The sequence below is a fragment of the Caretta caretta genome, chromosome 10, assembly GCF_965140235.1.
Source record: "Caretta caretta isolate rCarCar2 chromosome 10, rCarCar1.hap1, whole genome shotgun sequence".
Taxonomy (NCBI): Eukaryota; Metazoa; Chordata; order Testudines; family Cheloniidae; genus Caretta; species Caretta caretta.
In genome coordinates, this window is record NC_134215.1 from 68,147,640 (window position 1) to 68,159,855 (window position 12,216).

The following is a 12,216-nucleotide window of genomic DNA, read 5'->3' on the forward strand; positions in this document are numbered from 1 at the left end:
AGATAATAATGAATTTTAATTAAAAGTCAAATCTTGTAGTGGAGGCATAGTCGCAAATGGGAAATGTAAATAACAGAATAATTCAAAGAGTATTTGTGGATCTTGAGAATTCAGATGGTCTAAATAATACGTGTGTGTGTGTATACAAAGCCTGTGTGTGCATGCATATTTTAAATATTTAATGATTTAATATGAAGAAACAAGTGCTGACTCTATAAATAGAATATTAGCCACTTTATTTTTCCACTCTTATTACTATGAAATCTGCACCATTTTTTTTTATACCTGGAATTTGTTGTTGAGTCTGAAACTGTACAGGCATAGCAGACATACAAAGTCTGCTAAGACCTGGAGATATTAATGAGGAGAATCATTAGAGATTGGACACCCATCATCCTGTGGTTAATTAGGGATTAGAACAAGTACCAATTTTAGTGATAACACTCCTGCTCCTGAAGGTTTGTTGGGCTTGGTTTTATGACACAGCTACAGCAGATAGAATAAAATTGTACAAAAGGTTTTAGTACTTGGCACAATAGCTGGTGGCTGTGCTAATGACAACGCGCTCCCAGCGGTGTTTAGGAATTGGGAGAGCGCAAAGATACTGCAGGTCTGCTGTCTCGCAGTGGGAGAACCTCACTTGAAGTTAAGCTAGGGATTGTGTAAACACTGCCCTGATCAACCTGCCTTTTATTTAGTAGGGAAACTGATTCCCTGTGCTAGAAAAACAGGACCTGTAAGATTTTATTTTAATTAGCAAATATCAGTTATCTTTTAAAGGATAACTTTTTAAAAGAGTGCAGGGTGGGAAAGGGTTAAATGTATCCATTGAGCATTTTGACATGGAACTGAGCTGCTGGATTGTGGTAATCGAGTCCTTCAGACACCGAAGCTGCTAATGACTTGTCTCTGCGGATGTGTTTAGACCTCAGGCTGTCATCTGCTCTGAAGGAGACCCTGAAGATCAAAGAGGGTTTCAGACTGCTATTGTATGCAGCCGAAGCTTTCAACATTGTCTTCCAATAGTATGTGACCATGTCTGTGCATATCATTATCCTGATTAGTGAGGATGGAGGGATTTTGTGTAATTATACCTACGCTGATTTTGTATCCAGGTGAAATGTATCCATAATAAATTGCGTAAAGAAAATAATGTATTCATTGACTTAAAGATATGGAATTCAAGGGAATGAAATCAGAAGATCTATAATTCTTTTCTTCTTAACCAGGCTTGTGTGTGCGCGCATGTGTGAACAATTTACATATAATTTCTAATGAGCTCTGAATGTACGGATAATAAGCTATTGGGAAAAGATGTTGCTCAGATAAGAAATCTCTGCATCTTGCTGTCTGACATAAACCAGAGAAGCAGTACCAATTATCAGAAACTACAGCTGAGGTTAAAATACATGCCAAGGGTAAAGCATATTGGTAGGTGCTTGGGCCACCTGTCAAGGACTAGGAAACTAGCATTGCAATGTTCATGCTAAAAAAGCATTATATGAATTTTCAATTTGTTGCAAAGATCAAAACCAAAATGCAAGAATTGATACAAAGGAAATGAGATTTGGGGGCGGGGAGCTAGCATTGTCAGAGGTAATGCAGGTACTGCACTGTGGTTCATGTAATAATTTTAGTGGAGGTAATAGTACAAATTTGGATTTAAAAGCAATTTCAATTTCCTACCAGGGAAGCATGTAGTGCAGGCCATAAGAATATGTGGAAATTGGCCCCAGGAATACTGCAAAGCCATGGGGTATTTTTGTTTGAATTAAGTGCTGGTATCTCTCAGCTTGCATTGGCCCAAATGCGTGTGAAACAAGGTTGCAAAAGAGGAGAAATGGAAAATAATAATATAATATGAAGTTTTAAAAAATGTGGAATCCATTTCTTTAGCATAAAAGCAGCTGTAACTCCAGCTTCCTGATCCACCATTTCAGGCTTCAGTTTACAGTAATGAAAGTGACATCACAATAACAGATGTGCAAGGGAGGCCAGTTTGGGCCTAATGCAAGGACTGGTGCAGAGGAATGGTGTGGTTGTAGGAATGACAGCCTGCAAGGCAGGAGGCACTATCCTTTGTCTTGTGGCAAGTTGTTCATTGTTAACAGGAACTGCGAACTGACTTCATATACGTCAGTGAACAGCCTTCCAGGGGTAGCTCCTTTGGGTCATTATGGACTTGGGCTGGATTCAAACCAGCAGCGGAGATGTGGAAGCCGCTTGCTATTCTTCTTAGGCTTAGTGGATCATTTAAATATACTGTAATGACTGGTTATTACCGGCATTTTGTAACAAACTGTCAATCGGTGCTTATTAAAATAACCTTGTATTTCAAGCAAGATTTTAGTTCTAGCACTCAGTATTAAGTGCAGAAAAGTACCAGAAGTGTTGCCAGGTCTGTGGGTTTCCTGTGTCTGGGCAGCTTTTCAGGGCTAGTTTTTCAAAGAGGCCATGGATATCTACTTCTTTTAGATCTATATTCTTGTCACTCTTAGTGCTACCCTCATGTGCAGTCGCTTCCTGGGGAGATGGGTTTGGCACTGCCCTAGCTTGGTTTTGGTTTGGCTCATTTTTGACTTAGCTGGTAGCAATACTGCCAACGCATCACAAAGGTCCCAGTTTGAGCCTTGGCCGCGGTAATATGCATATTGCATGTAGAGTTCAGCTGCCGGATGGGGGGTTCTAAAACTGCGTTGTCTGGCCACCAGTTGGTAGGCAGAGCACCACTGCTGTCGGCAGCCAAAAATACCCTGAAAATTGGTCCGTCAACATAACTCATGAAGCTTTGTGGCAGGGCTGCAGCTCCACAGGCCAATGTATGAACGCTAGGTCAGATTCAGAGCTGCAGAAACCAGTGGCAGTATTCAGTGATCGAGAGGCCTCTCTCAGCTGGCCCCTGCTGCCTGTCACAAAGAAATATGGTGGACCTTTAAAGGGAAAATGCTGTGTATTATACAGTCCTCAAATAATCTCTTTTGTTTGCATTCAGGCCTTTTTAGCTAAGGGTTGTGTCACTGATCCTTTTATAATGTAATATTACAGCACTTTGAGGACAATCCTATTAGTTGACTTCCCTCTTTCCTTAATTATTGTTTCTTATTATCATAAACCATAGACTCAAGGGGTGTGTGTGTGTGTGTGTGTGTGTGTGTGTAATAAACTAAAATCTTTTGGGGTAAAGCTGAGCAAATACTGGAAATAAGTATTATCAGTCAGGCCTTCAAATAGAAAAGGTAGGTCTGTCTGGATGGTATTTCCAGTCCTTATTTGCTTTTCAAATTGAAATTCTATAGTAATAGAGGTTTCTAGAAACCCCTAACAGAGCTAGATTTTGAGCAAACTGTGTTTGTAAGGATCTTGGCAGGAAGGGCAGGTATGAATATTTGTGTAAATATGTTTTCACACAGTACTTGTACAACTATATACCAGTCTTTTGTCAAAGCTCTCTGTAGGTTTGGGAGTCATTCAGTTAAGGAAAAGAAGAATGCCAGGTGATCAATGAAAACATATGAATAGTGAACTATGATTAGTGGCAAATTGAAGTAATAGTCACAGTGAGAATCTGTGGACTTTCCTTAGAGTGAAATATGTTCATGTAAGCAATTCACTGAATAACTATGAATAATATACATATTTACTAAAATGTATAGTCTTTTTTTAAAAAAGATAAACATAATATATAAACAAATGCAGTCTCTAGGGTCTCCCTAGCCTATTTCTATAAGGATGTCCAACCCCTACCTTTTCAGAGAGACTTAAATAATCCTGGACACATTCGCTAGATCCCTGTCCAAACCCTAGGGGTGAAATCATGGATCCACTGAGGTCAGTAGGAGTTTTGACATTGACTTTAATGGGGTTGTAGTGGGTGACCACCACACACACAGCCTGGGGAGGTGAAGGTGTCCAGGTGAGGCAATTAACCTTCTAGGCTGTACCTGGAGGAGGAGCCAGGGAGCAAGGACTAATTAGAGATGAGTCTCAGCTGGACAGGAACAGGAGGGGTTTGTATAACCCCCTGTGGCTGAGAGCAGGAGGCGGCTGTAAGTAGAGAAACTGCAGTCACTATCAGGGTGAAAGAAGGCAATGTAGGAAGTAGCCTAGGGATATAGTAGCAAGGTTTGGGACTGTGCAGACCATGATTGCTTGCTGTAGGGGCTCTGGGCTGGAACCCAGTGTAGAGGGCAGGCCTGGGTTCCCTTACCAGTCATTGGGTTGCCCTATTCTTAAGGGGAAGTGGGTCCCAAAAGACTTTGGGGGTATACAACCCCTACCTCCAAAGGGAAAACCACAGTGACCTGGCCAGAGGGTCGAGGTACAAAGCAGGTGCGGTTGAGTACTGAGAGAGCAAGAGTGATGGAGTGCAACCTCAGGAGGGCGCATTGACCTGGCAGAGCTAATCCCCAGATGTGGCCGGAAGGAGGCGCTCCAATGGTGAGTGAAGCACCCTATGATGGGCCAATATTTTACCGTCAAGATTTAACATGAGTCCTATCATTTGAAAGGTATTTTGGACATCCCAGATGTTTCCTATTTCCTGATGCTACCATCCAGCCAGTCTTATCACTTAACTCCCATTTAGAATGGCTTCCAGCTCCAAGCTACTATGAGGGGAAAAGAGATTGGTACAGTGTGAACAATTATGCTGAATGCCCACTGTACTTTGATTAATATTTGGCGTGTAGAATTTTATGTTGGCATTTGACAAGAAATTTGGGCGGCCTTCCCCAGAAATGGGTAGAAAGAAGCAGTTAAGGGAGGCTTCAGTACCCACAGTTTGTGGATCAAAGTAGATTGGGGATCATTTGTGGCTATCATCACTGTAACTGTGTATACCTAGCTTTTTTTAAAAGCAGATTCATGTAGGAAATGAATTACAGGTAGGAGTGCCCTTAGTTATGTGTCAGATGAAGGACTGAATTCTGAATAGGAGGAAAGTGCATATATCCCTCAGATTTTTTTTTTCTTTTGATGTATGTCCAATTTACATACATACACACTCACACCTTGTAGACTCATACTAAAACTACTTTTAGAAATATACCAGACTGAATAAATCTTGCGAGCATTCTTATAGAATCAGAGTTAATTCAATAGCTATTGGTAATGAAACATAAATGTAACTTTCTAATTCTGCCAGCTGGCTACTGTAGCACTCTTTCATCATCTAGAGAAGCAGAACATTTTTCAAATCCATGGTTGAATAATAAAGCCCAAAATTAAATTATAAATGCAGTATGGTTTCATTACTTCTAGTCTATGGTTGGGCCAGAGAGGAGGGCTACTGCTTTTAAACATCCTACAAGAGTGTCACAATGAGCTGTAGTTTCTTAAGCCATCACATCAGTTCAAGTGGCTATAAAACTTCAACCTGACATGAAATCTTAGATCTTACTGTACAGGTTTGAAATAGGTCAGGAGACTCCATCAGTCTGTTAATTCATGTGAAATGATGAGGCTCTGAAGTAGATTTCTATGCTTTGAATTCTGGCAATATCTCTCAACATATTCTGTTTTCTGTTGCTGCTACCAAATCCCTCTGTCAACTCAAGTTGTATTTCTAGTGCCTTTTGTTCCTTGTCGCTAATGTACAGACCATGTGTAAGTTCACATCACAGGCACTGCAGTTTCATTTGGGGCACACTCACACTCACTTCTGTCTGCTTTGCAATACGTCTCAACTGTCTGTAGGCTTGATGTCTTATTAAACATATGTGGCATTCTGCAGTTGTGGTCCAGAAAACTACAGATTACAATAGTACTAGAGGTATTTTGGACAAGTGTAATCTTTTTTGAATACAGAGAATTATTCTTGTTAGTGGCCACTGAGTGGAGAAAACACGGAAAAAGCCTAAAGCTAGGCCACTAAAGATCCGTAGTTCTCATTGATCTGAGAGCTCCCAATGTCCTATTGACAATGCTCAGCACATCCTGAAAATTGGACTGCTATTTAGGTGCCTAAATTTGAAACTTTGATTGGGCTAATTGTGGTTGGGGCAATGGAGAGACACAGGCAAGTCAAGACTGGAGTAAGCAGTGAATGATTGAGCAAGGTAAGAGTATGGTGGATGAACAACGAATGAATACTAACAAATGAATTTTGAATTGTCCTTTGGGAGGAGGTCACTAAAAGAGAATAAACTCTTCCTACTCTTTTAATCCTCTCTCTTCAGGTCTAAGACTTGTCCTCCCTGTACCTCTTGTTAGTTTGGCATTTGATTACATCACTCTTAGTCACTTTTCCTTTGACTATCTTACATTTTGATTTGCTATGACTTGGCCATACAGAGTTGGGACTAAACACCATGTCTCCTGACTCCCTGTCCAGAACTCTAAACACTGGACCACATTACATCCCTCATAGCCTACCAACTATTGTCATATCAATTTATCAGAAATGGTCCTATCCAATCAAGAGGCTCCTTCACCCTCCCCCCCCCTTTATTTTTTGTCAAGGCTCTAGGAAAACCAGTCCAAAAGGGACAATGGTCTTCAAAAGCAGAGGGCCAGCACTGAAATAAAACAGCCTTTCTCAAAAAAGGTAGGGAAGGAAGAAATGAGGGGCAAGATCCCAACCTGGAATGGGGATAAGTGGATCAGTTTAGCTAAAACCGGGATGTGAAACAAACTGCTGCCGAAGAGCTGAAAACTCTATTAAACTTTGGCCTCCTTATCTGCCACTGGGGCTGAAAGGGGCTGCAACACCTGCTCCTCCCTTTTTACACTACTCACGTCCCTCTCCATTGCTATTGGCTTCAGATCTCTTGGGAGACCTCAGGATGATGGCAATAAGACTTCATCAAGATTTATGGGAGAATATCTATCGACCAGCTCTGAAAATAGTCATATAGGAGGAGCAGATCAACTATGTGCTCCCAAAACTCTGGAAGGAATGGGTGTTTTGCTGGTCCTTCTCTAAAGATGTGGTTTGGTGCAAGACAGGGATAGCAGTGTATCGTCAAAGAGGAATGACAACACCCCCTGCACAAAGCAGTAAGATGGAGCACAACATCAACTTCATCCACAAAAATGTAAAATAATCCCTATCCCTCCACAATCTCAGCTACTAGAAAGATATTAAGTGTACTGAGGATGCTTACCCAGATTTCTCTACAAGGGCATTATGGATGCATCCCTCACACATAGTTTGTTTATAAAGAATAATCATCCTCAGTAGTGGTTCACTTCTAACAGAAGAAAAAAGGCAGCTTCTGCTTGATCTAGCTAAATAAGCCAAACACTTTGTAGTTGGATGTGTATATCTGTTAACTGCTGACCTATGTACATCAGCCAATATTCTCCTAGCAAAGAGGATTTTATATAACAATCTTAAGCAGGTAACACTTTAGCTTTTGGTTTCTTTTAGAACTTCTTACAATTGTATGTCCCCATCCCTGCCCTTCTGTTTCAATTTACTGTCCTAAACTTGAAAGTCCTCTGGTAACATCGCTCTCCTTGACTCTTTAAATAGGACAGGCAATGGGCCAAATTTAGCCCTGGTATAAATGGATGCAATTCCACTGATTCAATGAAATCAACAGCATCCCATTTACACCAGGTCAGAATTTGACCCCCTGTAGCCTGGAAACTTTGGACCCAATTCTCATCTCACACCAGTGTAAATCGGGAGTCTTATTGAAATCAGTCGAGTTACCATGTGGAGAGGAGAGTGAGGCCCATTGTGCACATAGGGACTGATCCTGTAAAATGAAGTCCAATGGGAGTTTTTCCATTGACTTCTTGAGAGAAACTGTTAGAGGAATATTGGTTTTATACCCCCTTACCCCCAGCCCTGTGTGGGCCTCGATCATGTGAGGGACTTGGATGTGTGGCTTTTGTAACTGTTGAACGCACAAAGAATCTATGCCAATAGAGTCCTGAACTTGCGCTGTTGCCTTTATTGTTTAATGGTAGATTTGTATCCTGAAACTCTCATATTACCCTTGAAACAGTGACTGCTTTAACAAAGGCATTTTTGTGCGCAAATTATACCATAGGTAGAAGATTACTTTAAAGTGAGTACTGAAGCTGTTCATGGAATTTCTATGTACAAAAGGTAGGATTTACAGTAAGGATTTTCAATTAGTATAGTGCTAAAGTACACAATTTGAGTGCACTGAGCTCAGAAATAAAGGATCAGTGACATTTTTACAAACAGATTAAAAAGTCAAACTGTTTGAAAAAATGTTCACACAACAAGACTTGGTATGGAATAAGACTTTTTCAGTCTTTATTCATATTTTTTATTTGCCATGTCATAAGAGGATAACTTTAACTAGTTTAATATTGTGTTTATGATGTCCTCTGTAGCAGTACCGTACAGTATTCTCCATAGGGCAGAAATCAAATTACTTGGGATTTAACGTTTAGAATTTAAAAACAATTTAATATGTACTATGAACCATTAAGAATTATAGTTTTTTTTCTTTCTATCAACCGGGAATAAATTTGGATCTTAAATTTGTGACTTTGTTCATGACTCGGAAAGGTGTGTGTGTATCATATATATACACCATGTCCTCAGCTGACATAACTGTGCATAGATTTATTGGTTTGAGTAGAGATACATCAGTCTAGAGCAGCTGAGAATCTGGCACATAACTCTCTAAGATAACATTTTTGTATGGCCCAAGTGAGGAATTGTACATGTTGTGGTATTGCACTATTAAAAGTATGAATCCTATTTTAATGGAAGCATTTTTTTTTAATTTAAAAGACTTAAATTTAAAAAGAAGCTATCCGTGGTTTAGAGGAAAATCTTTGTTAATTTGCAGTCCCAGACTTCTGATATAGATCAGTTTATTTTTTTGGCTCTAAAACTTCTTGTGAGTGACTGTCTTCACGATGAATGCTGTATTAAAGGTCCTGGAGACAGAAGCCCTTTATTTGGGTCAATTTCAGGTTTCCTGCACAAAGGCTGGTTTTGTTTTGTTTGGAAGTGACTTTCTACTGTCTCTTGCACAGTGCTGTGCATGTTGGCAGAGCTTAACAAACTATTATAAATAATAAAGTAAGAATAACCTGACTTTATGAAGTTCTCCTGCATGGGGTTGAGAGTATGAAATACACCTCCTAGGGCTGGGTTCCCCAAGCACAGCCCCCTTGTCCATGCCTGCTGCACCAACCTGTGGAAGACCGTAGCAGTTGCTGTCCTTTTGCACTAATTTAGGGGTGCCTGACCTGACCCAGTTCTCACCTCTGTGCTAGCCTATTGGAGTCCGTTCAGAAGCCACTTCCCATGCATATAAGTGGATGCAGGGGCTCCCTTACACAGCTGCTTTGCTTGTGCCTCCTTCTGCCTAGAGCTATTATGGGGATTCTGTGGTGCTGAGAGATTTACCTGGACCCTTCACAAAGGGGTGAATTTTGCCAGTAATGTATGGAACAGATACAAGTTTCCTTGCCCTGCCCTGCCAATTTGCCTGAATGCTGGCAGGGAGGGGTCACCTCCCTGGATGAGGTCAATCCCTGGAGACAGTTTGAGATTGCCAATATTAGTCCCAATTGTGGTGGTTTTTGTCATGTGGACACCTGCCCATTGGTAACTGGAACAAGACCACTAGACTTATTTCCCCACCCCCAAGCATTCATAAAATTCCTTTTGTTAATGGATAGAGATATTCCCTCAACTCATGTTTTATTAGTTACTGCCAGTGGTAAACCTGATCTCGAGGTCAATGTGTTGCAGAAACTAGACTTGTGTGCCATGTCTTGCTGGTTTCAGCTAATTTTCCATGTTAGGGTTCAATTTTCTTAACTTATATCAGAGGACTTATGTTTTAATCACCTTTCTGCATATCTTCTCATTAAAAAAATTATGCTATTGTCATGATAAATCTGGGTATTTTTTTAACTGACTCAAAAGCAGTAGTTATGTGTTTTATTGTTGAATCTAGTGAAATTTCAAGTAGGGATGAGATTATTTTATTCTACCAGCTCTATGTGAACTCCACTTTCTCTCTCTGTGCTAAAATATTTAGAGCTTTTATTTCATAACTTAAATCTTTTTGAATTTTCTTGACAATTTAATTCAAACACCTTCTTAAATTCTAGTCTCTAATCTTTCAATTTCAAAACTTCCTATTACCTGTTCGTTGGAATGATGTCAAAACCACTTTTCCCTGCTACCAAATGTCATGTTCTTCTATACCAGATGTGGACTGACTACAGAGCTTGCTTATACACCAGATGTATTAATTGTAAGATCCTTTAATGCTTTGCCAGGTATGGCTGAGTTTAGTTTAAATAAGATATTTTACACACTGTGCCACTTAATGGCTGAAAACTATAATAGTTTAGCATTCTGTTACATCTCTCCCTTTTAAGTTCTACATTCCTACAATATTTACACTACCATGCTGTCTTTGAAGTTCAGTATATATCAATCTGTTAAGTGTCTCTGGAACATACTGGATTTCTAATTACATGACCTAAACATGTAATAGCTTGGTCATCTGGCTGTCTATTAATTGCAACTCTGGGCTGTGGTTGGTTTGGAATCTTTGAGTTCTCTCTCTTTTTCTTTATCTGCCATTTGTAGAGGTTTTTGCTCTGATTGTTCTTCTATTGAAGATCCATATATCAGGATATCATCCATGAAAACCACAACTCCATTTGTGTTGATAAACAATTTTGCCATCTTTCTTTGCAAAATTTTAGGTGCACAGGTAATCTTCAAAAGCAAAATCGTCCAAAGGGTATAATAAATGTAGTCAGTTTAGCACTTTCTTTGGCTAAAAGAATTTTCCAGAATCCATTTGAGGCATCCATCTTAGGGAATACTCTCTTTTCACTTTGGGCAGAAAGTCCTATTGGGGTGATATATTCTCCCCCCCCACACACACACAACTGTTTCATTAAGTCTTTTAAAAATTCTCACATTTGTATTCCATTTTCTATACAAGTGATACCAGTGGGGCACACCATGCTGTTGGCTCAGATTTTCTTGATTATGCCAATCAACTCCATCCTCTTTAACTCAGTTTCCACATTATGTAGTAATGGGACAGGAATCCTGTGAGGTGTATGTACACTGTATTGTTCAGCATTGTCTCTTCAGGTTACTTGGACTTTTCAAAGCAGATCTAGTACAATACCACCAAATATTCCATCCCGTTCTTCCACAGTTCTCAGTAGGCTCATCGTGGCTGTCAATGCAGCTGAGAAGACTTTTGGTCTGTGGTCCTTTGATCACATGCACTCTGAATGCATGGCTTTTGGCTTTGTAAGTTTTTCTGTGGTGAACAGGACCCATGCAGTTCAAAATACCGCCAGGGCTAGTCAGAGTTGTCAAGTGAATTCATCTTTGCGGAGTTTAAAGGTGATTGATATCAGCGCCTGAGTCAATTTTAAAGTCAATAGTCTTGCCATGAATGTTCCTTTTCATACTCTGAGGGCTCTATCATCACAAGTGACAGATCCTAGAAACAATTATTCGTGATTATCTGTAATACAAGTCAACTACCTGACTGCTTTAGTGCTGCAAACAGCTGTAAAATGTCCATATTTCATGCATTTGTTACACTGTGCACCCCAACTGGACATGTATCATCTCTTGGGGTATGACTTTTCCATACATTGTGCATGTAGGCTGAAATTTGTCCCTCTAAGCCTGAGAGTTTTCTCTCTTTGCCTCAGGGGTTTTATGATTTTTAACACTCAAGTGTCTGTTTACAGTTTTTCTAAGCTAATTTCAGGTTTTTCTCGTTTCTCTAGACTTTGCTATTTCAGTCGTTCAGCATGTTTTGCTATTTCAGTAACTGTCGCTAGGGTTAAATATCCTGTCAATTGTAGGATTGGGAAAAAAACTGTGGAAGGTTAACCTAGTAACCAGCCTGTTTCCGATATGTTCATGTTTGGCTGAAAAAATGATTTTGGGAATGCAAGTGTATGCAGAGCTCTTACAAAACATTCAACATTTTGCCTTAGTTCTTTAATTTTCTGGTGAAAACATGCTCTTTCATAAACTGTGTAAAGTTTATATTGAACATAGCCAGAACCCTTTGTCCTCTTTGTGACTTCTTCAGCAATGTCAAAGGATTTAAAGATGTGCTCTGCTTGCTTCCCCATACTATATATGAAGATGCCTGTATATCTCCAGTTCCTTTGTGGAGTTTGTTTGCAATTCAAAATCTTGAAAAATACTGCTTCCAGTCTGATTCTGAAGGGTTGCCGAAGCTGAAGCCCTCTGGGGTGTTGAAGAGTGACATGTTG

The 12,216-nt window shown here is 39.9% G+C and overlaps 1 protein-coding gene across 1 annotated transcript in view; it reads left to right on the forward strand.

Annotated features, from left to right (window-relative positions):
• The first annotated feature begins 672 nt into the window (after positions 1 to 672).
• The window catches only part of TMC3 (transmembrane channel like 3), a 482,220-nt gene continuing 470,676 nt past the window's right edge, over positions 673 to 12,216 (forward strand). Inside the window, exon 1 of the mRNA XM_048868309.2 lies at positions 673 to 1,025. The gene's annotated coding sequence lies outside the window, so the exon portion shown is untranslated. The remainder of the gene's footprint in view (positions 1,026 to 12,216) is intronic.